This window comes from Zea mays, chromosome 4 (genome assembly GCF_902167145.1).
Source record: "Zea mays cultivar B73 chromosome 4, Zm-B73-REFERENCE-NAM-5.0, whole genome shotgun sequence".
Lineage (NCBI taxonomy): Eukaryota > Viridiplantae > Streptophyta > Magnoliopsida > Poales > Poaceae > Zea > Zea mays.
Genome location: NC_050099.1, coordinates 193616451 through 193638225, shown reverse-complemented (window position 1 = coordinate 193638225; position 21775 = coordinate 193616451).

Below are 21775 nucleotides of genomic sequence, written 5' to 3'. Positions count from 1 at the left end.
CTGCTCTTGCCGTCGTCCAAGTCCAACAGCTCGGTGGTGGCCAGCGGAGGGCGATACTTCTTGTTCTTGTGCACGTCCCAGTGATCTGCAGACGACGACGCGTGGCTCATCGTCCACTTGCCGCTGCTTACGTGGGAAGAAGACATGCGTGAACTTGAAGAGGATGACGATGAAGCTGGGAATGGGATGGCCGTCTTGTTGTGCGCGACCCATCGCCCAGCGGAGTCGGCTCGGCCGGGCTTGGGCGGCGCTATCCCGTTCTTGCGTCGGGCGCTGCTGCTGTCGGCTTGACGAGAGCTTGACGAGGCCGAGCATTGATGATGTGTGCTGGCCGGCTTGGTCATGGTCGTCTTGCGCGCGTCCCACCTCTCGTCGGAGTCGGCGCGGCTGGGCTTGGCGAGCGGCTTCGGGAGGACGACTGCGGCCACGCACGGCGTCGGGAGTAGCGGCAGCTTCTCGCACTTGGGCGGGGTCGGTAGCAGCGCCGGGAGAGCTGCGTGTGCCACGGCGAGGTGGACGCGGTCTATGGTTATGGCCATGGTGACGCGCGCACTGCCCGGAGACAAGCGATGGTGCGCCGGTGCACGGAGACAAGCGAGCGGAGGAGAGGAAGCGAGCGGCAATGGTGAGATGATGGATCGCCTCGCCGGTAAAGAATATATAGGCCGTCGAGGCCCCAACCACAGCAGGGACGAGTCTGTTGGAGAGCGGACTCGCTTGCTCATCCACATCACCAACGGCCTCCATGCATGCATGCTTGGCTGGCGTCATCCAGTTTCTTTTACTGGTCTTCTTTCTGCCAATTTTAAGGCAGATGGATTTTTTTTCTTTTCATTTTGCGTTTTCTTGCCTAACGAAGGAAGTACTGTAGTTTTCTTGTTCTTTCAGTAATAATATTAGTATCTTAGAGAAATTAAGGATGTCAACGAGGAATTCTCTATCAGGTTATAGCGTCCGACCCGTCCCTGCGACTCTCTCCCTGCGACGAAGAAAATTCCCCATGAAGTTCCCCACGAACGCTCGTTGGAGACATTTCTTTCCCATCTGCATTCCCCGCGAACTCTACAAATTGGTTTACATTTCTTGCACCAATTTTTAGGGTAGAGTAAATTAACCCATATTAGTTAGTAGATTAAACATTATATCTAGAAACTCAGTTTTCATCCAGTTCACTTAATCCTAAATTGGTCACCTAGATTAACTTGGGCATATACAACTACATATACAACTACCTTATCTATCATATGGTTGCATAACCCCTCTGTTTCAACCTAACAACAAAACAGAGATTCTGACCGACCTACCTCATGAAATCTATCCTTGCACTAGCCATATCTTATATCAGACCTAAAAGATATCCATGCTTTCTTAAAAGCACCTATTAATTAGTACTTAAAAAGAAAAAAGATCGATCTTTGAACTAATTAAGAAACTAAAAGGTAAATCACTAACCAAAGTTGTGGCATCCCTTTTCTTACTAATCTCGAGGACGAGATTTTTTTAAGGGGTATATCTGTAGCACTTCAAAATCCTATTCTGGGTAAATTAAGAAATCTCATTTTATGATTTAAATATATGTGCTTTTAAATAATAGATTAACTAAAAGATTCTTATGTGAAATATCCTATGTGTTAAAGATCTACTCTCTAAAAAAGAATAAAGTTAAAACTATCTCTTAATATAAATTTTACATAAGAAATTATATTCTTTTAAATAAACATGTGAAGATTATAAATTTATTTTATTGTACTTATAAAAGAGGCTATGTGTTTGAATTATTTTCTTTAATAATTATCATGGAAAAACATCTTACATGAATTATTTTTTTAATAATTATTATGGAAAAACATCTTACATAAATTTACATGCTTTGGTTTTTATTTTTCACAGAGAGTTGGGTTGCTTAGTTTTTAGGTTTTTGGTACATTCAAATGTCACCGGTTTGTATTGTACTCTGATTTGCTGCTTTGAGTTCATAGAGGTTTTTGGGTTGAGTGTTGGGAATCAAGTCACAAGATTTGTTCTCGCTGATCTAGAATTTTGAAGTGGCTCCCGTTCACCCCCTCTGGTCGCCTCACCGGTACTTTAGGTCTCTACTGAGCAACCTCTTCTCCTTCCGGCCCGCCTCCAGCTCCTGGGTGTACACCCTCTGGAGGTCCTTTTTGTAGTCCTTGTGGTCCCGCTCAAGCTCGGACCGCTCGGAGGCGAACTGGCGGGACACCGCCTTGGTGCGCTCCTCCAGCTGGGTACGCCAGTCGCTGAGGCGCTGGTGTTCAGCTTCAAGCGCCTCCCACTCCCGCAGGATCGCAGCCTCAGTCTCATGAAGAGCCTGATGGGCATGAGACAGCACCCGGGGGAGGGGAACCAGCGCTGCTTCTGGCTCGGCGCCGGACCGGAGCCGCCGCCCAAAAACCACCTCCGTCTCCTCTGGAGTGGGTGGTGGGATGGAGCTGGACACGCCCCCCGCGTCGCCCTCGGTGGCGGGGGCGGGCGCAGTTGGGGCCTCCTTTGCCGCTGCCGACGGTGTACTCGACGGCATCGCCGTCGTTGAGGCTGTGGTAGCCATCGCAGCAGTTGGGACCCCCTCTGCCGCTGCGGCGCCGCTTGACGTTGGCGCCGCTGCTGCCGAACCCCCAGCTGGAGCATGGGAGCCCGGTGGCGTTGTCTCGGCGGCAGCAGCCGGGGGCGGGGGAGGCGCGACCTTGGGAGAAGAGGGGGAGGAAGCCCTAACAAACAAAGGATGGGTTAAGACCCGTCGACATGATAAATAGACTAATAAAAAAAGAGGGGGCTACACTCACTTGGGGCCCTGGACCTTCCAGCGACCCTAGAAGCTGGGCGACCACTGCTTTTGCTGCTGCTGCTGTTGTTGCTGCTGCTGCTGGTGCCCCAGGGAGAGATTACCCCCAGGTGGTGGTGGTGGCGGCGGGACCGATGGTGGTGGTGGTTGTGGTGGCGGCGGACCCGGTGGTGGTGGTGGCAGAGAATTGACGCGCCTCTGCGCGCCCTAGGCCTGGGAGCCGGCCTCCTCGGCCCCACCGGCGGTCCTCTGACGTTTCTAGGGCGGGTCCAAAATAAATGACCCGTCAGCGCGACGCAGTCGGCGTCGCCTCTCTTCTTCCGACCCCCCCTGTGCCACCTGGGGCAGAGGAACTGCCTGTAGCCCCTTTGCCCTTGTCCAAGGGGCGGGGGGCCACGGCGGGAGCCCTAGGAGCCACGGCAGGGGCGCTGGGAGCCACGTCGGCAGGCTAGGGGCCACCAGTCGACGCATCGGAGATCCGGATCCCACGGTGGGGGTCCCGGCCGCCGGTCTGGCGAACCGCCACGTCGCTCTCGTCGATGGTCGACAGCGAGGCCAAGATCGCCGTCCTCAACCCTGGGTCGTCGTAGAGCGCAGGGATGCCCTCGGGAAGGATTAGGGACTCAGGGACGAAGGACTCACTGGTAATCCCCTTCACCAGAAGTTCCAGCTCCTCCCAGGACAGGTCGGTCCCCGGCCCGCGCTGGATCCGGCCGATGTCGTTCGAGCCGGTGAACCAGCAGCACGGGCGTGCCCTCCTCTACAGCGGCGCAATCCGACGCTTCAGGAAGTCACCGACCACGTGCATGGAGGTCAGACCACCGGTCGCCAAGGTCTTGATCTTGTCCAGCACGGGCAGGAACTCTAGCGCCAGGGATGGCTTGGCCCTCCATTGCTTCCAGTCGAGTGCTGGCCCGTCGCTCGGCAGGACGAGGCGGTCGTTGGCCTCGGCGCTGGCGATCACCCAGTCGTCGCGCCAGTTCTCCCACCTTGCGCCGCCAAGGGTGGGGATGTAGGACACGGCTGAATCTGACCTTATCTGGAAGTAGTAGGCGCTGAGGTGGTCCTTAGCCTTCCCAGACTTCACCAACACGAAGAAATGGCGGAAGATGGAGGTGTTGGGGCCACCCCCACGAACATCTCGCAGAGGTGGACGAAGATGGTCGCCTGGAGGATGGAGTGGGGCATGAGGTGCTGAAGCTGGAGCCCGAGCTCCTCCAGCAGCAGCAGGAAGAAAGGCGAGATCGGCAGTGCCAACCCACAGGAGAGGTTGGAGACGAACAACACGAACTCCTCGACGGCGAGATCACCGAGGGGAGTGGCGCTAGCGCGGATCCTCCCAGCGAATGCCGGCGGCGCTCCATCCGAGCATGTGGTGCACCAGGTTGAGCGCCCCCTCAGACTGGAAACGCTCAGGATGAACTAGCGAAGCCATGGCGACTACGACGGTGGAAAGCAGAAGAGCTGGAATGCAAAGGGGCGCAGAGAGCTCGAAGGCGAAAGGGCGCAACAATTGGGAGAGAATGCGAAAGCGTAACTGCTGCACGCAGGGTGAATCCCTCTTCAAGGCAGACTCTCCCGCTCGCGCCCCGAGACACTACAGAAATCTCGATCGACGCACACCTGACGCCCAGGCGACCCAGTCTATGACATGGGGCCCGGGTCCACAAGTCATACGGATTGTGCGCTGAACTCCTAGTGTGGAAAAGGCGAACCGCCGCGCGTGCCCGAAAAGCGAACCGCCGCCCGCGGCAGTGAAAGGGAAATGTGCTCTTGGGCCATTTCTAGTATATTTTGGTGATTAAGTGCACAACACATATTGAGTGAGTAATTATGTGCCAAATGATGAATGAAGTGCAAATCAACAAGAAGGTATGATTCTAGACTTAGTACATTGGTTTTTGTGTACTAATATATTTGGCTAAGTGCTAGAATCAGAGAAAAGAGAAAAAGGAAAAGAGTTGGCTGGAGCTGCCAAGACTCAGCGCAGTCTGGCACACCGGACTGTCCGGTGGTGCACCGGACAGTGTCCGGTGCGCCAGGCTGGCTTCTGGCGAACTAGCCACTCTCGAGAATTCGTCAGCGGCGTACGACTATAATTCACCGGACTGTCGGCCGCCAGCACAACGGTCGGCCGCCAAATCTGTGGGCGACGCGTGGCTCGCTCCAACGGTCGGCAGGAGGCACCAGACTGTCCGGTGTGCACCGGACAGTGTCCGCTGCGCCAACGGCTACAACTCTGCAACGGTCGGTTGTGCCATTTTAGGAAGGCGATCTGCATCAGACACTGAACAGTGCCTGTCCGGTGGTGCACCGGACTGTCCGGTGCGCCACCCGACAGAAGGCAAGAATTGCCTTCCCAGATTGCCTCCAACAGCTCCTAGCTACCTTGGGGCTATAAAAGAGGCCCCTAGGCGCATGGAGAAGATATCCAAGCATTCTTTGATCATCTCTAAGCACCAAGACTCCATTCTCGCGCATTAGATTCTTTGAGATAGTGACTTGAGCACCATTTGAGTAGAGAACTCCTCGAGTTGTGTTGTGAGCTCAAGTTGTGGCTTTGTGTGCGTGATTGTGCTCGTGCTTTGAGTCTTGTGTGTGTTGCTCTTCCCACCCTTACTTCTGTGCTTCTTTGTGATCATCAATTGTAAGGGCGAGAGGCTCCAAGTTGTGGAGATTCCTCGCAAACGGGAGAGAGTATAAGAAAGAAAAATATCGTGGTATTCAAGTCGATCATTGGATCACTTGAGAGGGGTTGAGTGCAACCCTCGTCCATTGGGACGCCACAACGTGGAGTAGGCAAGTGTTATACTTAGCCAAACCACGGGAAAAATCACCGTGTCTCTTGTGCTTGTTTTCTTTGTGACTATTATGTTTCACAAGATCTCGGTCCTTAGCCACTTGATTCCATTGTGCTAACACTTAACCAAGTTTTGTGGCTACAAGTATTTGATTTTTACAGGATCACCTATTCACCCCCCTCTAGGTGCTCTCAATTGGTATCAGAGCCGTTCTCTTCACGCAAGGGACTAATCGCCCGAAGAGATGGATCCTAAGGGAAAGGGGATGGTGGTCAACGACAAGACAAAGGAGTCCATCGTCAACGAGCCAAGAGATGATAAGCCCTCGGACTCTGGCTCGAGTCATAATAAAAGAGACGGGAAGAAGAAGAGGCGCATTAAGAAGATCGTCTACTACGACAGCGACGAGTCTTCTTCTTCCCCAAGAGACGACGACGGCGATAAAAAGAAATCGGTTAACTCAAACTTTTCTTTTGATTATTCTCGTATTCCGTTTAACTCCAATGCTCATTTACTTTCAAGTCCACTTGGAAAACCTCCGCACTTTGATGGAGAAGACTACTCATTTTGGAGTCACAAAATGCGTAGTCACCTATTCTCTCTTCATCCAAGTATTTGGGAGATTGTTGAAAACGGAATGCTCTTTGATAGTACCGACAACCCCGTTTTCATTAATGAGCAAATCCATAAAAATGCACAAGCTACCACTGTTTTGCTAGCATCCTTGTGCAGGGACGAGTACCACAAGGTGAGCGGCTTGGATAACGCCAAGCAAATTTGGGACACCCTCAAGATTTCTCATGAGGGGAACAACGCCACCATGATCACCAAGATGGAGTTGGTGGAAGGCAAACTGGGAAGGTTCACAATGATCAGGGGAGAGGAGCCAACGCAAACATACAACCGGCTCAAGACCCTGATCAACAAAATCAGGAGCTATGGAAGCACGAGATGGACGGACCACAACGTCGTCCGACTTATGCTCAGGTCCTTCACTGTTCTTGATCCTTATCTTGTGAACTCAATTCGTGAGAATCCTAGGTACACAAAGATGACACCCGAGGAAATACTCGGAAAGTTTGTAAGCGGGCGTATGATGATCAAGGAAGCAAGATACGTTGATGAGGCATTGAATGGCCCAATGCCCATCTACGAGCCTCAAACCGTTGCTCTCAAAGCAACAAGCAGCAGGGAGGCGCTACCTAGCAAGGTGGCACAAGTTGAGGTGGCCGGACTAAACAAGGATGAGATGACCCTAATCATAAAGCGCTTCAAGACCGCATTGAAAGGACGCAAGGAGTACTCAAACAAGAACAAGGCAAAGGGAAAGCGCTCCTGCTTCAAGTGCGGTAAGACTGGTCATTTTATAGCAAATTGTCCCGATAACTCTAGTGACCAAGAAGAAGGAAAAGGCGGGAAGAAAGAGAAACAAAAGAGCTATAGGAAGGCAAAGGGCGAGGCACACATCGGAAAGGAATGGGACTCGGACTGCTCATCTTCTGATTCCGACGACGAAGGACTCGCTGCCTCAGCCTTCAACAAGTCCTTTCTCTTCCCCAACGAACGCCACACCTGCCTCATGGCAAAGGAGAAAAAGGTAAGCGTTCGTGAAACTCCTAAGTATACTACTTCAAGCGATGATGAATCTAGTGATGATGAAGTAGACTATACTGAATTATTTAAGGGTTTAGATAGATCAAAAGTAGATAAAATTAATGAATTGATTGATGCCTTAAATGAGAAAGATAGACTACTAGAGAGGCAAGAAGACATTCTATATGAGGAACATGACAAGTTTGTTAGTGTTCAAAAGTCTCTTGCCTTAGAAATAAAGAGAAATGAATTACTATCTTCTGAGTTATCTACTTGCAATGAAACTGTGGCTAGCTTGAAGAGTATTAATGATGATTTGAATGCCAAGCTAGAAGTAGTTAACAAATCTAGTTCTTGTGTAGAGAATGTTGTAATTTGCAATAGATGCAAGGATTTTAATGTTGATGCTTGTGATGAATATTTAATTTCTATTTCTAAATTAAATGATGAAGTAGCAAGTCTTAATGCTCAACTTAAGACTTGCAAAAGTGATTATGATAAATTAAAATTTGCTAGGGATGCCTACACTGTTGGTAGACACCCCACAATTAAGGATGGGCTTGGCTTTAAGAAGGAAGCCAAGAACTTAACAAGCCAAAGGGCTCCCATTTTCAACAAGGAAAAAGGGAAGGCCCCATGGCTAGTTGTATTCAAAAGAATCATGAGTTCATTTATGATAGAAAAGTTTCTAGGAATACTCATTATAACAGAAGTTATGGTGCTTATGATTCACATGCTATGATTGCTTCAAGTTCTACTTTTGTGCATGGTAGAAGTAGGCCTAGGAAGGGAAATGTTATTCATCATGTGCCTAAGAAAATGCATAATGAATCTGCTACTGTTTTTCATGCCTGCAACACTGATTTTGTACTTTCATGTAAAAATAAGAAAGTGGTTGCTAGGAAGTTGGGGGCCAAATGCAAGGGAGACAAGACTTGCATTTGGGTCCCAAAGGATATTGTAACTAACCTTGTAGGACCAACAAGAGTTGGGTACCTAAGACCCAAGCCTAATTTGCCTTGCAGGTTTATGCATCCAGGGGCTCAAGCTGGATTATCGACAGCGGATGCACAAACCACATGACGGGGGAGAAGAAGATGTTCACTTCCTACGTTAAGAGCAAAGATTCCCAAGATTCGATCATCTTTGGAGATGGGAACCAAGGCAAGGTTAAAGGTCTAGGAAAGATAGCTATTTCTTCCGAGCATTCCATATCTAATGTGTTCTTAGTTGAATCGCTCGGGTATAACTTGTTGTCCGTTAGTCAACTATGTAATATGGGTTACAATTGCTTATTTACCAATGTAGATGTGTCTGTCTTTAGAAGGATTGATGGTTCACTAGCTTTTAAGGGTGTACTAGACGACAAACTCTATTTAGTTGATTTTTCGAAGGAGAAGGCTGATCTAGATGCATGCTTAATTTCTAAGACTAGCATGGGCTGACTGTGGCATCGTCGTCTAGCACATGTTGGGATGAAGAACCTTCATAAACTTCTAAAGGGAGAACATGTGTTAGGTCTGACCAATGTATCTTTCGAAAAAGATAGACCTTGTGCAGCTTGTCAAGCAGGTAAACAGGTGGGAAATACTCATCACAGCAAGAACGTGATGACCACGACAAGACCTTTAGAGCTACTTCATATGGACCTCTTCGGACCCGTCACCTACCTTAGCATCGGGGAAGTAAGTATGGTCTGGTTATTGTTGATGATTTTTCCCGCTTCACTTGGGTATTCTTTTTGCAGGATAAAACAGAAACCCAAGGGACCCTAAAGCGCTTTTTAAGGAGAGCTCAAAATGAATTTGAGCTCAAGGTGAAAAATATAAGGAGTGACAACGGGTCCGAGTTCAAGAATCTTCAAGTGGAGGAGTACCTTGAGGAGGAAGGAATCAAACACGAGTTCTCTGCTCCCTACACACCACAGCAAAACGGTGTGGTAGAAAGGAAGAACATGACGCTTATAGACATGGCAAGGACGATGCTTGGAGAATTCAAGACACCCGAGCAGTTTTGGTCGGAAGCTGTGAACACAGCCTGCCACGTTATAAACCGAGTCTACCTTCATCGCCTCCTCAAGAAGACGTCGTACGAACTTCTAACCGGTAACAAACCCAACGTTTCATATTTTTGTGTATTTGGGAGCAAATGTTACATTCTTGTGAAGAAAGGTAGGATTTCCAAATTTGCTCCCAAAGCTGTAGAAGGGTTTTTGTTAGGTTATCACTCAAATACAAAGGCGTATAGAGTCTTCAACAAATCATCGGGTTTGGTTGAAGTCTCTAGCGATGTTGTATTTGATGAAACTAATGGCTCTCCAAGAGAGCAAGTTGATCTTGATGATGTAGATGAAGATGATGTTCCAGCGGACGTAATTCGCACCATGGCGATTGGAAATGTGCGACCACAGGAACACAAAGAGCAAGATCAACCTTCTTCCTCAACGACGGTGCATCCCCCCCAATTCAAGATGATGAACAGGTTCCTCAAGATGAGACGTGTGATCAAGGGGGAGCATACGAAGACCAAGTTGTGGAAGAAGAAGCACCACAGGCCCCTCCCACTCAAATCCGAGCGGCGATTCAAAGGAATCATCCCGTTGACCAGATTTTGGGTGATATAAGCAAGGGAGTAACTACTCGCTCTAGATTAGCTAATTTTTGTGAGCATTACTCGTTTGTCTCTTCTATTGAGCCTTTCAGGGTAGAAGAGGCCTTGCTAGATCCGGACTGGGTGTTGGCTATGCAGGAAGAGCTCAATAACTTCAAGCGAAATGAAGTTTGGACCCTGGTGCCACGTCCAAAGCAAAACGTTGTGGGAACCAAGTGGGTGTTCCGCAACAAGCAATACGAGCACGGAGTGATGACAAGGAACAAGGCTCGACTTGTGGCAAAAGGTTATGCCCAAGTCGCAGGTTTGGATTTCGAGGAGACTTTTGCTCCTGTGGCTAGGCTAGAGTCTATTCGCATTCTATTAGCCTATGCCGCTCACCATTCCTTCAGGTTGTTCCAAATGGATGTGAAGAGTGCTTTCCTCAATGGGCCAATCAAGGAGGAGGTATACGTAGAGCAACCCCTGGCTTTGAGGATGAACGGTACCCCAACCATGTGTGTAAGCTCTCTAAGGCGCTCTATGGACTTAAGCAAGCCCCCAAGAGCATGGTATGAATGCCTTAGAGATTTTCTAATTGCTAATGCTTTCAAGGTTGGGAAAGCCGATCCAACTCTTTTCACCAAGACTTGTGATGGTGATCTATTTGTATGCCAAATTTATGTCGATGACATAATATTTGGTTCTACTAACCAAAAGTCTTGCGAAGAGTTTAGCAGGGTGATGACACAGAAATTCGAGATGTCTATGATGGGCGAGTTGAACTACTTTCTTGGGTTCCAAGTGAAGCAACTCAAGGACGGTACCTTCATCTCTCAAACAAAGTACACATAAGACTTGCTCAAGCGGTTCGGGATGAAGGACGCCAAGCCTGCAAAGACTCCAATGGGAACCGACGGATATGTCGACCTCAACAAAGGAGGTAAGTCCGTTGATCAAAAGGCATACCGATCTATGATAGGATCCCTGCTTTATTTATGTGCTAGTAGACCGGATATTATGCTTAGCGTATGCATGTGTGTTAGATTTCAATCCGACCCAAGGGAGTGTCACCTTGTGGCCGTTAAGCGAATTCTTAGATATTTAGTTGCTACGCCTTGCTTCGGGATCTGGTATCCAAAAGGGTCTACCTTTGACTTAATTGTATATTCAGACTCCGATTATGCTGGATGCAAGGTTGATAGTGTTGGGGGCCTTCGGCTTACGAAGGTCCTCAAAAACAGGATTTAACAGTATTTCTGGAGTATAATGTGTGAACAGGTATCTTCGGACTCGAGTCGGTATCACAGTAGGAGAAGCCCAAAATAATACGAAGGTTGATACAGTGCCGAAGATGTGAGCGGGAAAGCTTCGACGTGGTAGCAGAAAATGAAACCGACTTAAAGATGAAAAGGCTATTCAGACCTCGGTGGATTACTGTAGAATTATTACCAAATGTAAAGGGCATGAATGTAATTTTGTATGGGCTGTGTCCCGTGCCTATAAATAGGTGAACAGTACCCCCGTACTGTTCACGCTGATTTGGCATTTGCTTTTGCGTCACACCTGTACTTTCATCTCCTTCCAAGCTGAAGGTACATTTGTAATTCGATGTAATTTCTGTTTCTCCATAATAATAATGCAAAAATAAGTTGATAATAATATATAATTGCCTATGTTATCCTTCATATTCTTTATGATTCATTCTTCGTCATCGTAGCCTGTGTTTATGAAGGTACGTCCTTCATAACCTTCGTCCGAAAATCATTATATCCTAAGGGAAATAATGCTTTGAAGGACGAAGGACTTTACCGATTAACATTTTCTGTGTTGCCTTGTTCTTAACTCATAGCATTTGAGAACAAGTCCCCAACATTGGCGCCCACCTCCGGTGAACTCACTTCCACTCTTTCAGTTTTTGAACACCTTCGGCGATCATAAACCTTTGCTATGGCGCCGAAGAAAGCTTCAGCAACTGGGGCTGCAGCTCTGCAACCGCTGGACCACAATCAGGAGACTGTCTCCCTTCGGGAGACCCGAAGCCAGAAAAGGAAGGCTGTTAGCCCGACACTGCCAGAGGATGAGATAGACCAAGAAATCAGAGATATGGAGATGCTTCATCAACAGGTGCAGAGGAAGAAGGAAAAGATGGCCAGGCTAGCTGAACTGCAAAGGCAGATAGACGAAGCTTCTGAAGAAGTTCGTCATCTTACTCAGGATGAGCAACACCGAAGGCCTCAGCACCAAGACCTTCATCAGGAGGGTTTCCTCAACGAAGATGTTTGGTATGACAATTTCCATCATGGGAATTTTGTTTTTGATGATGCTTCTCCTCTGTCCGCTGAGCTGCAGGCTACACCTTGGCCTCCGTCCTACAAGCCGCCTCAGCTTCCCATATTCGATGGCCACTCAGACCCGAAGCAGTTTTTGATGAGCTACGAAGCAACAGTATCTTCGTATGGTGGCAATGCTGCAGTCATGGCCAAATCTTTTGTTATGGCTGTCAGGAGTGTTGCTCAAACCTGGTATTCCTCCCTTTGACCAGGAACGATCACTTCATGGCAAAAGCTGAAGGACTTGTTGTTAACCAGCTTCCAAGGGTTTCAGACGAAGCCGGTCACTGCTCAAGCTCTATTCCAGTGCACCCAGGATCACGAAGAATACCTTCAGGCGTACGTCCGGAGGTTTTTGCGTTTGAGGGCACAGGCACCAATAGTGCCCAACGAAATTGTCATTGAGGCCATGATCAAGGGGCTTCGGCCAGGACCTTCAGCTCAGTACTTCGCTAGGAAGCCTCCTCAAACTTTGGAGAAGCTGCTCCAGAAGATGGACGAATATATTCGGGCCGATAATGATTTTCGTCAAAGAAGGGAGGAGGCTTTCAGGTTTTCTGAAATGACCAGGGGCTTCGGAGGAAGATTCTATCCGAGGCACGTTAGGTCAATCCATAACTCTACTCAAAATGATGATAAGGGGAGCCAGCAGCAAAGGCCACAGTGCTCCTCACAGGCTTCGGGGCAACAGCAAGGCTCCTTCCGACCACCAGCTCCAAGAGGCAGAGGCGCCAGGGGCTTCGGCGGAAGATTTGGAGATCAACCAAGAAGAATTTTTTGTTTGTTCTGTGGTGAGAACAAGGGCCATACCACCAGGATGTGCCATGTTACCATCCAGAAGCAAAAGGAAATAGCCGAAGCTGCAGCACAACAGGCTCAGCCGAAGCAAGTCATGCACACTGCTTCGTATCATTCGCCTTACATCCCAGAATATGTAGGCAACCACCCTGCAGTTTCTGTTGCTTCGGCGAGTCAACCTCAAGCTTCCTGGCAACAACCTCCGCCTCCACCACTGCTGCAACAAGGCCAACAGCCAGAAGGGAGCCAATATGCTCCACACCAAAGGGACTTCAGAGAACAGTCCGAAGCTCGCACAGTCAACAGCACTGTGCCAGAGTCGAAGCACATCTATTGACAAATATCCTACCTTGATAGCAGTCTTTTTCATTCAGTTTTATTTTTTGTGTAATAAAGGACATTTTTCAAATTTCATGTAATAGTTTCGTTGTTTGCCACAAGGAAAATATATTTTCTTCACAGGCTTAAGTCATTGAAGCTTAAAGATTTGCGATAACAAGGAGGACCTTCGAATTATCAAAAAATTCTTCGAAGCAACAAAAAGTCGTTCTAAGGAACGCAGAGTAAGTTTGCTGAAGTCACAAAAAGCCATTCCAAAGGGAACACAGTGTAATTTTTCTGCTCCAAAGTCGTTCCAAAGGGAATGCAGAGCTTACAGCGAAAAGTCAACGCTGATACCGCCTAAGTAAAAGGCGAAGCGCAAAAAGTCAACGCGAATACCGCTGAAAGTAAAAGGCGAAGAAGCTCCTAAGGGAGGCTTACAGCGAAAAATAAACGCTGATTCCGCTGAAGTAAAAGGCGAAGAAGCTCCTAAGGGAGGCTTATAGCAAAAGTCAACGCTGATTCAAAAAGATTATGTGTTTTATCGCAAGGATGTGTGCGTATCTTCGGAATAAACACCATCTTACATAACATAACATCATCACATCATTTTGCATAGCATAAGCATCATACATCATGCTGCATATGGCACAAGAGGGGGACACAATGTCGATCTTCAGAAGAATGTTTTGGAAAAGGGGGAAAATCATGCTAAGTCGCAAGGAGATACACTATTGATCTTCGGAAGTATAGCTTCGGAAAATATCTTCACGAAGCTTGGATATTATTCATCAGAACACTACGGATATTGTTGTGACAAATAAAAATTCTTCTTCACGAAGCATGAAAAGAAGGGAAGGTGTTTTTTCGTCAAAGACCCAAAAACGGTACGTATGTAAAATTTCATGCATCGTAAAGAATTGAACAATAAAAACAGGTATATTATATTCAAGGTTATAAGATGTTACACATGTTACATTTCAGAAGTTTTTACAATAGTACTTAATCTTCTCTCAGAACAACTTCCGCAGCCTCGTTCAGGAGCCGATTAACAACTTCATCCATGATATCTTCAGCCATCTTTTTAATTTCGTCGTCTCCTTTCGGGTGAGGGCCCGGAGACGCTTTAGTAGGATCTGAAGGAGGACAGGATACGGCTACATTGCTATTACAAATTGCGAACGAAGTTTAAAACCAAAAATTACAACACAATAAAAACCATTAGTTAATACCTATTTGCCATTCGGGCTCTGCGCTCTTCTCAGCAGCCTCAGCCACTTCTCTAGCATCGTGAATGCCCTTCTCGCTTTTTTGGATAATTTCTCGAGCCATTTCTCGACCACCATTGTCCCAGACATCGGTGAAAAATTTTCCACCAACCATGCTAGCTTCGGCTGAAGGATCTCTCGCATCTTCGAAGGACAAGGTAGCTTCGGATTGCGCTAAAATCTTTACATGCTCGCAGCCCTTTTTCTCCAAAATAGTGGCAATCCCCCTGGCACCCGAGAAAGCACATATGTCTCCGCGGCTATTTAAAATTTCCTCGAAGGCCTCTGCTTCGTGATTAATCCATTCGATGGGACCTTTGGGGTTGCCTCTTGTAAAGTTTTCTTCGCTCGAGAATGCGCCGACGCTGGCGAAGCTAGCTTTCAGCTTCCTAACACACTCCATAGATTTGTTATAGCATCTTTTCTTGGACGAACGAAGCTCTTCAACAGTTCCCTCTAAATGATTTGCCCATTGGTCGCTAAGTTCTCGCTTCGTTTCTTCAAGTATGTGTTCCTCTTTGGCTCTGGCCAGTTGTTTTCGAAGATCTTCAATTTCACGCTTCTGAGCCTCAGCTTGACCTTTAAAAGTAGCTTCGTCTTCTTTTATTCTATTTATCAATGAATGTAATATTTTATCTTTTTCGAGACCTTCGTTCCTCAGTTCAATTACTTCGGAACGAAGGTTGCTTAGGGCTATAGCGCACCCTTCGTCTTCGGCATCTTTTTGGGCCCTGAGGGCATTGCTAAGTATAAGGCCCTGCAAAGAAAAATGTGTGTGCGTCAATAGATTTAAGGAAACGAAAAATTTTGATCTCAACAGAAAATACAAAGATCTCATTTTTTTGCACCTTTAAGCTATTGTATGCCAGGCTGTCGACCAGTTCGTTTTTCGACAGCACCGAGAGCCCGTCTTCTAGTGTTGGGAATCCGAAGCTCTTGCCCATCTCCCGACAGACAGAAATCTCCTTGCTGTCAGGGAGGCAATACAAAAAGTCTTCTTCTCCACTGCCGTTGAATATTAACGCCCCCTTTGGATACTTCAGTTTTTGGGCGTAAATCTGGGCCTCTTGCTTCTCTTTTTCTGATAATTTTTTCCCCGAAGCATGACGAACAATATAATCAAGAACTTTGGGCGATGCTTCGGGGGCAACAGCACTGATTTCTTCAACAAGAATTGGCTCCGTCATTTTTTTCTTCCTCGGTTTCCAAGGATTTTACCTTCGTAGGCTCTGAGGGCCCAGCTTCAGCTTCAGTTTCTTGCTCCGGAGCCTTAGTATCAGAAATTTCTGTTTTCGCTTCAGAAGTTGCAACAGTCTTCTTCGGAGTTGTGCTTGAGGACTTAATTGTTTCCAGAACATCTAACACATTGACCATTCTCTTTCTTTTTGGAGTCACCGCTGGCCCCTTTTGATTTTTTATTGTCTCAATATTTGTTGAAGGACTTAAAACTTCTGATATTTTTGATCCCTCGGTTGATCCTTTTACTTCTTCCATTTTTTCTGTCGATGGCGCTTCGGCCATCTCTTTGGTTTCTGGTAACAAAATCTTTGGTTCTTCCAATTCTATTCTTGTTGGCGCTTCGGCCATTTCTGCGACTTCTGGCAGCAAGGTTGGCTTGGTTGGCTTTTCAGCTTCGGTGGCCGAAGAGGTCTCTCCGGTGAACTCAGGCACCGAGGCTGGTTCAATATAGCGTGGCCGATGTGTGAGGACCTTTATCCTTTTTCTTTTCGGTGCTGGCTCACTAGGAGCAGTTGCAGCTTCTTCTTTCGCAGAGGTTGTGCTTTTTCTTTTCTGCCCTCGAATGGGATAACGATAGTCAGGGTAGACGAACCCGATTGCGTCAAACACCCGGTTCAGTCTTTTCTTTTTTCGGCCTCCGAAGGCTGCTGACAATGCAGTATCTTCGGCCTTCGAGTAAGCCCCAAGCAGTTCATCACTTAAATTTTCAATGCTTTTTAGCCAGTCATCATCTGGCTCAACGAATTTATCTCCAAACTTGAAAGTATACTTCAGCCTGATAAGTCCACCTTCGTCAGCCTCCTTTATGGTTTCTTGCGGCATTTCCCATTTTTCCGCGAGCGGCCATACTCTGAAGGCAATATGCTCTTGTACCAAATCTCTCGTTCCAATAAAAGAAAAAATAACACCGAAGGCTCTCTGGCATTCTTCGGCAGCTTCATTCATTTCAACCTTCGGCCTCCGCAGGCCGAAGCTTTGCCAAATAGGGCGCATAATTATACCTTTGATATCTTCCCGTACTTTCAGGTCATTCTTCACATAAAACCATTCTGTCATCCAGTCGCCGGGCCATCTCTTCCGAAAGGTTGGCACGGGACAGCTTGACCCAGACCGAGAAACGAAACTGTAGCAGCCAAAATTATTGTGATACTGTTCCTTACCCCAAGGTTTTGTCTCGTATGATAATTCGTGTATATTGCAGAAACTTTTCGCATCAGGTTCCAGACCTTGGCTTCTCACGGCCCACACGAAGATATTCAGCCTTATGATTGCTTCGGGGGTAAGTTGGTGAAGATAGACTTCGAATATTTTCAGCACCTCTACGACAAAGTTACTCAGGGGAAATCTAAGTCCAGCTTTCAAAAAGCTTCGGTACACTATGACTTCATTTTCTTCAGGGTTCGGACAAGTCTTTTCTCCTTCGTCGGCCCTCACAATGGACAAATCCCGGAAATACCTTCCTCTCATGTTGAATGGGTGATTTTCTTTGATACTTGATTTGCCGAAAACCGCATGGCTTGGTCGCCAAGGGCGATCTTCGGAGTCTTCACCACCACTATCCACATCATAACTGTCGCTGTCATCAGTATCTTCAGACAAACCTTCTAAAATCTCTTTGGTGATTTTTTCTGTATTGGTCTTCGACATTGCTATAAGAAACCCCAGATTCTTCTCTTCAGAGAGACTCAGCTTCATCTCGGCAGCAGCCTTCTTATCTTCAGACATCTTCGGAAACACTAAAAAACTGTTTTCAATGCTGAAGCTTCAAAACTTAAAAAGCTAAGCAAATCTTGGTGCGCAAGAGCTAAAAATTGAGTGAGCGAGAGCAGATGGCAAGAGAGCGTGCCAAATGAGCTTGCGGTATGATCTTATTTATACGCCCAGTGCGTTGAAAATTGAAAGACCCCGCCTGTCAGTGAATGTTGCTATTCTAGCAAAGGGAAGGTGTTTTTTCGGACCTTCGGCTTAAAGCCTTCGTCCATGTTGCAATCTAAATTTATTATTTTAACAAATTAATATTGTGAGGGGCTACTGTTGGGGGCCTTCGGCTTACGAAGGTCCTCAAAAACAGGATTTAACAGTATTTCTGGAGTATAATGTGTGAACAGGTATCTTCGGACTCGAGTCGGTATCACAGTAGGAGAAGCCCAAAATAATACGAAGGTTGATACAGTGCCGAAGATGTGAGCGGGAAAGCTTCGACGTGGTAGCAAAAAATGAAACCGACTTAAAGATGAAAAGGCTATTCAGACCTTGGTGGATTACTGTAGAATTATTACCAAATGTAAAGGGCATGAATGTAATTTTGTATGGGCTGTGTCCCGTGCCTATAAATAGGTGAACAGTACCCCCGTACTGTTCACGCTGATTTGGCATTTGCTTTTGCGTCACACCTGTACTTTCATCTCCTTCCAAGCTGAAGGTACATTTGTAATTCGATATAATTTCTGTTTCTCCATAATAATAATGCAAAAATAAGTTGATAATAATATATAATTGCCTATGTTATCCTTCATATTCTTTATGATTCATTCTTCGTCATCGTAGCCTGTGTTTATGAAGGTACGTCCTTCATAACCTTCGTCCGAAAATCATTATATCCTAAGGGAAATAATGCTTTGAAGGACGAAGGACTTTACTGATTAACATTTTCTGTGTTGCCTTGTTCTTAACTCATAGCATTTGAGAACAAGTCCCCAACAGATAGAAAGAGTACATCAAGGACGTGCCAATTCCTAGGAAGGTCCCTGGTGTCTTGGAGTTCTAAGAAACAAACTTCCGTTACCCTATCCACCGCTGAGGCCAAGTATGTTGCCGCAGGACAGTGCTGCGCGCAACTACTTTGGATGAGGCAAACCCTCTGGAACTTTGGCTACAATCTGAGCAAAGTCCCACTCCTATGTGACAATGAGAGTGCAATCCGCATGGCGGATAATCCTGTTGAACAAAGCCGCACTAAGCACATAGACATCCGGCATCACTTTTTGAGAGACCACCAGCAAAAGGGAGATATCGAAGTGTTTTATGTTAGCACCGAGAACCAGCTAGCCGATATCTTTACCAAGCCTTTAGATGAGAAGACCTTTTGCAGGCTGCGTAGTGAGCTAAATGTCTTAGATTCGCATAACTTGGATTGATCTATAGCATACATGTGTTTTATGTCTTTGATCATGTTCCTTTATGCATATTATTGCTTACTTATGGTGATCAAGTTGTACAAGAGATCCCCGGACCTCACAAGTCCATATGTGAATGATGCACATATTTAGGGGGAGAAATGCTACAACTTCACCCTTTGAGACTAACTGTATGCTTGAGTTTATTTAATTTAGTCTCAAACGTGGATTGAAAGGGAAAAGTGAACTTGGTCCATGCAAGCCTTCCACTGCACTCCGATGAAAGGGTAATTTATTCTAAGTTCATCTCCGTACTCTTATTGCCTTTTTACTCTTAATTGACGATTTTGGTAAGGCAATGGGGTTTGTAGGCCAAGAGTGATCCCGTTTTGGTGGTTAATGCCAAAGGGGGAGAAATTAAAGGCCAAAGCAAATGGATCAGCTACCACTTGAGAAATTTGAAAATAGTAGTAGAGTTAGCACTTTTGATTTGTCAAAATACTCTTAATGTGCAAAATTTGGTCTCTTGTGGGGAGAATATTTGATTATGGGAAAAAGGGGTAGTTTTTGGCTCTTGACCAACTTTCTCTTGGAATATCTCTCTTTATGCCTAAACAAGTGTGTTTAACTTAGAGATAGGAAAATGAGGTTGATTTCAAAAACAAACCAAGTGGTGGCAAAGAATGATCCAAATATGCCAAATTTGAATCAAAAACAATTTTTCTTCTCAAGTATATGGATGTTGCACTTCTATTGGTTCCTTTTTTTATGTGTTGGCATAAATCACCAAAAAGGGGGAGATTGAAAGGGAAATGTGCTCTTGGGCCATTTCTAGTATATTTTGGTGCTTAAGTGCACAACATATATTGAGCGAGTAATTATGTGCCAAATGATGAATGAAGTGCAAATCAACAAGAAGGTATGATTCTAGACTTAGTACATTGGTTTTTGTGTACTAATATATTTGTCTAAGTGCTAGAATCAGAGAAAAGAGAAAAAGGAAAAGAGTTGGCTGGAGCTGCCAAGACTCAGCGCAGTCTGGCACACCGGACTGTCCGGTGGTGCACCGGACAGTGTCTGGTGCGCCAGGCTGGCTTCTGGCGAACTAGCCACTCTCGAGAATTCGGCGGCATACGGCTATAATTCACCAGACTGTCCGGTGGTGCACCAGACTGTCCGGTGAGCCAACGGACGCCAGCGCAATGGTCGGCCGCCAAATCCGCGGGCGACGCGTGGCTCGCTCCAACGGTCGGCAGGAGGCACCGGACTGTCCGGTGCGCCAACGGCTACAACTCTGCAACGGTCGGCTGTGTCATTTTAGGAAGGCGATCTGCACCGGACACTGAACAGTGCCTGTCCGGTGGTGCACCGGACTGTCCGGTGCGCCACCCGACAGAAGGCAAGAATTGCCTTCCCAGATTGCCTCCAACGGCTCCTAGCTGCCTTGGGGATATAAAAGAGGCCCCTAGGCACATGGAGAAGATATCCAAGCATTCTTTGATCATCTCTAAGCACCAAGACTCCATTCTCGCGCATTCGATTCTTTGAGATAGTGACTTGAGCACCATTTGAGTAGAGAACTCCTCGAGTTGTGTTGTGAGCTCAAGTTGTGGCTTTGTGTGCGTGATTGTGCTCGTGCTTTGAGTCTTGTGTGTGTTGCTCTTCCCACCCTTACTTCTGTGCTTCTTTGTGATCATCAATTGTAAGGGCGAGAGGCTCCAAGTTGTGGAGATTCCTCGCAAACGGGAGAGAGTATAAGAAAGAAAAATATCGTGGTATTCAAGTCGATCATTGGATCACTTGAGAGGAGTTGAGTGCAACCCTCGTCCATTGGGACGCCACAACGTGGAGTAGGCAAGTGTTATACTTGGCCGAACCACGGGAAAAATCATCGTGTCTCTTGTGCTTGTTTTCTTTGTGACTATTGTGTTTCACAAGAGCTCGGTCCTTAGCCACTTGATTCCATTGTGCTAACACTTAACCAAGTTTTGTGGCTACAAGTATTTGATTTTTACAGGATCACCTATTCACCCCCCCTCTAGGTGCTCTCAGGTAGTGCGCCTCTTCGTCTCCACCGCAAGAAACAACAGCCCAATCTCTGACACGGGGGCCCGGCCCCATGAGTCATACTCCTTGGGTGTCGGTTTCCGGGTGCAGAAAAGGCGAACCACCGCACGAACTGGTAGCACACTTTCTCGGGGCCCCGACAGAAGACAGAGAAGGTGATTTTTAAACCAATACAGCGGTATCGAGGCGCCTCGCGCGTGGCCCGGCGAAACCATCAGGCGTGGGGGGCGCGGATCGGTCAGCCGCGGGGACAGACATGGCAGTTGGCGTGACTGAAGGCGGATTGGCGGTGATTACGTTAGCAAACGCACAGAAGTGGCGCGCCAATCGCCAATCAAGCTTTGGCCCCACCTGCAGGCTCGTATCCTCCCCTGAGGTGGGCCCGGGGGCCACTGTTGGTACCCTGAAACTAGGGTACCCCTTACTACAGTAAGAAGACGTGGTACCCACGCAGCTATCTCTAGTTGCGTCGTAAAGGAGTTGTGCGTGGGGCTAGACCACGGCTCGCCCCAACCGCAGGCGACTACTCTGGGCCAGCAACAGCATCCGACCCCACCACGTGGACGGCTCCGGGGGCGCCACATGGCCAAAGAAGATGATATACTCTAAGGTATCAATAGTGAGTCCGGACCCCCATGGGAAAGTGCCGGACCCCTGTATATACAGGCCAGACCTCCGGGTAAGGTCCAAGACCTCCACGGGCGTAAACCGGACCCCTAGGATGGGTTCCAGACCCCTTTGTGTGGGGTCCGAGCCACTCACAGCAGGGTCCCGAGATTCTGGGGCAAAGAATACCCAGACCTTAATCAAGGCCAGGCGGGGGTCCGGAGCCGACACGTGTCCGGACCAT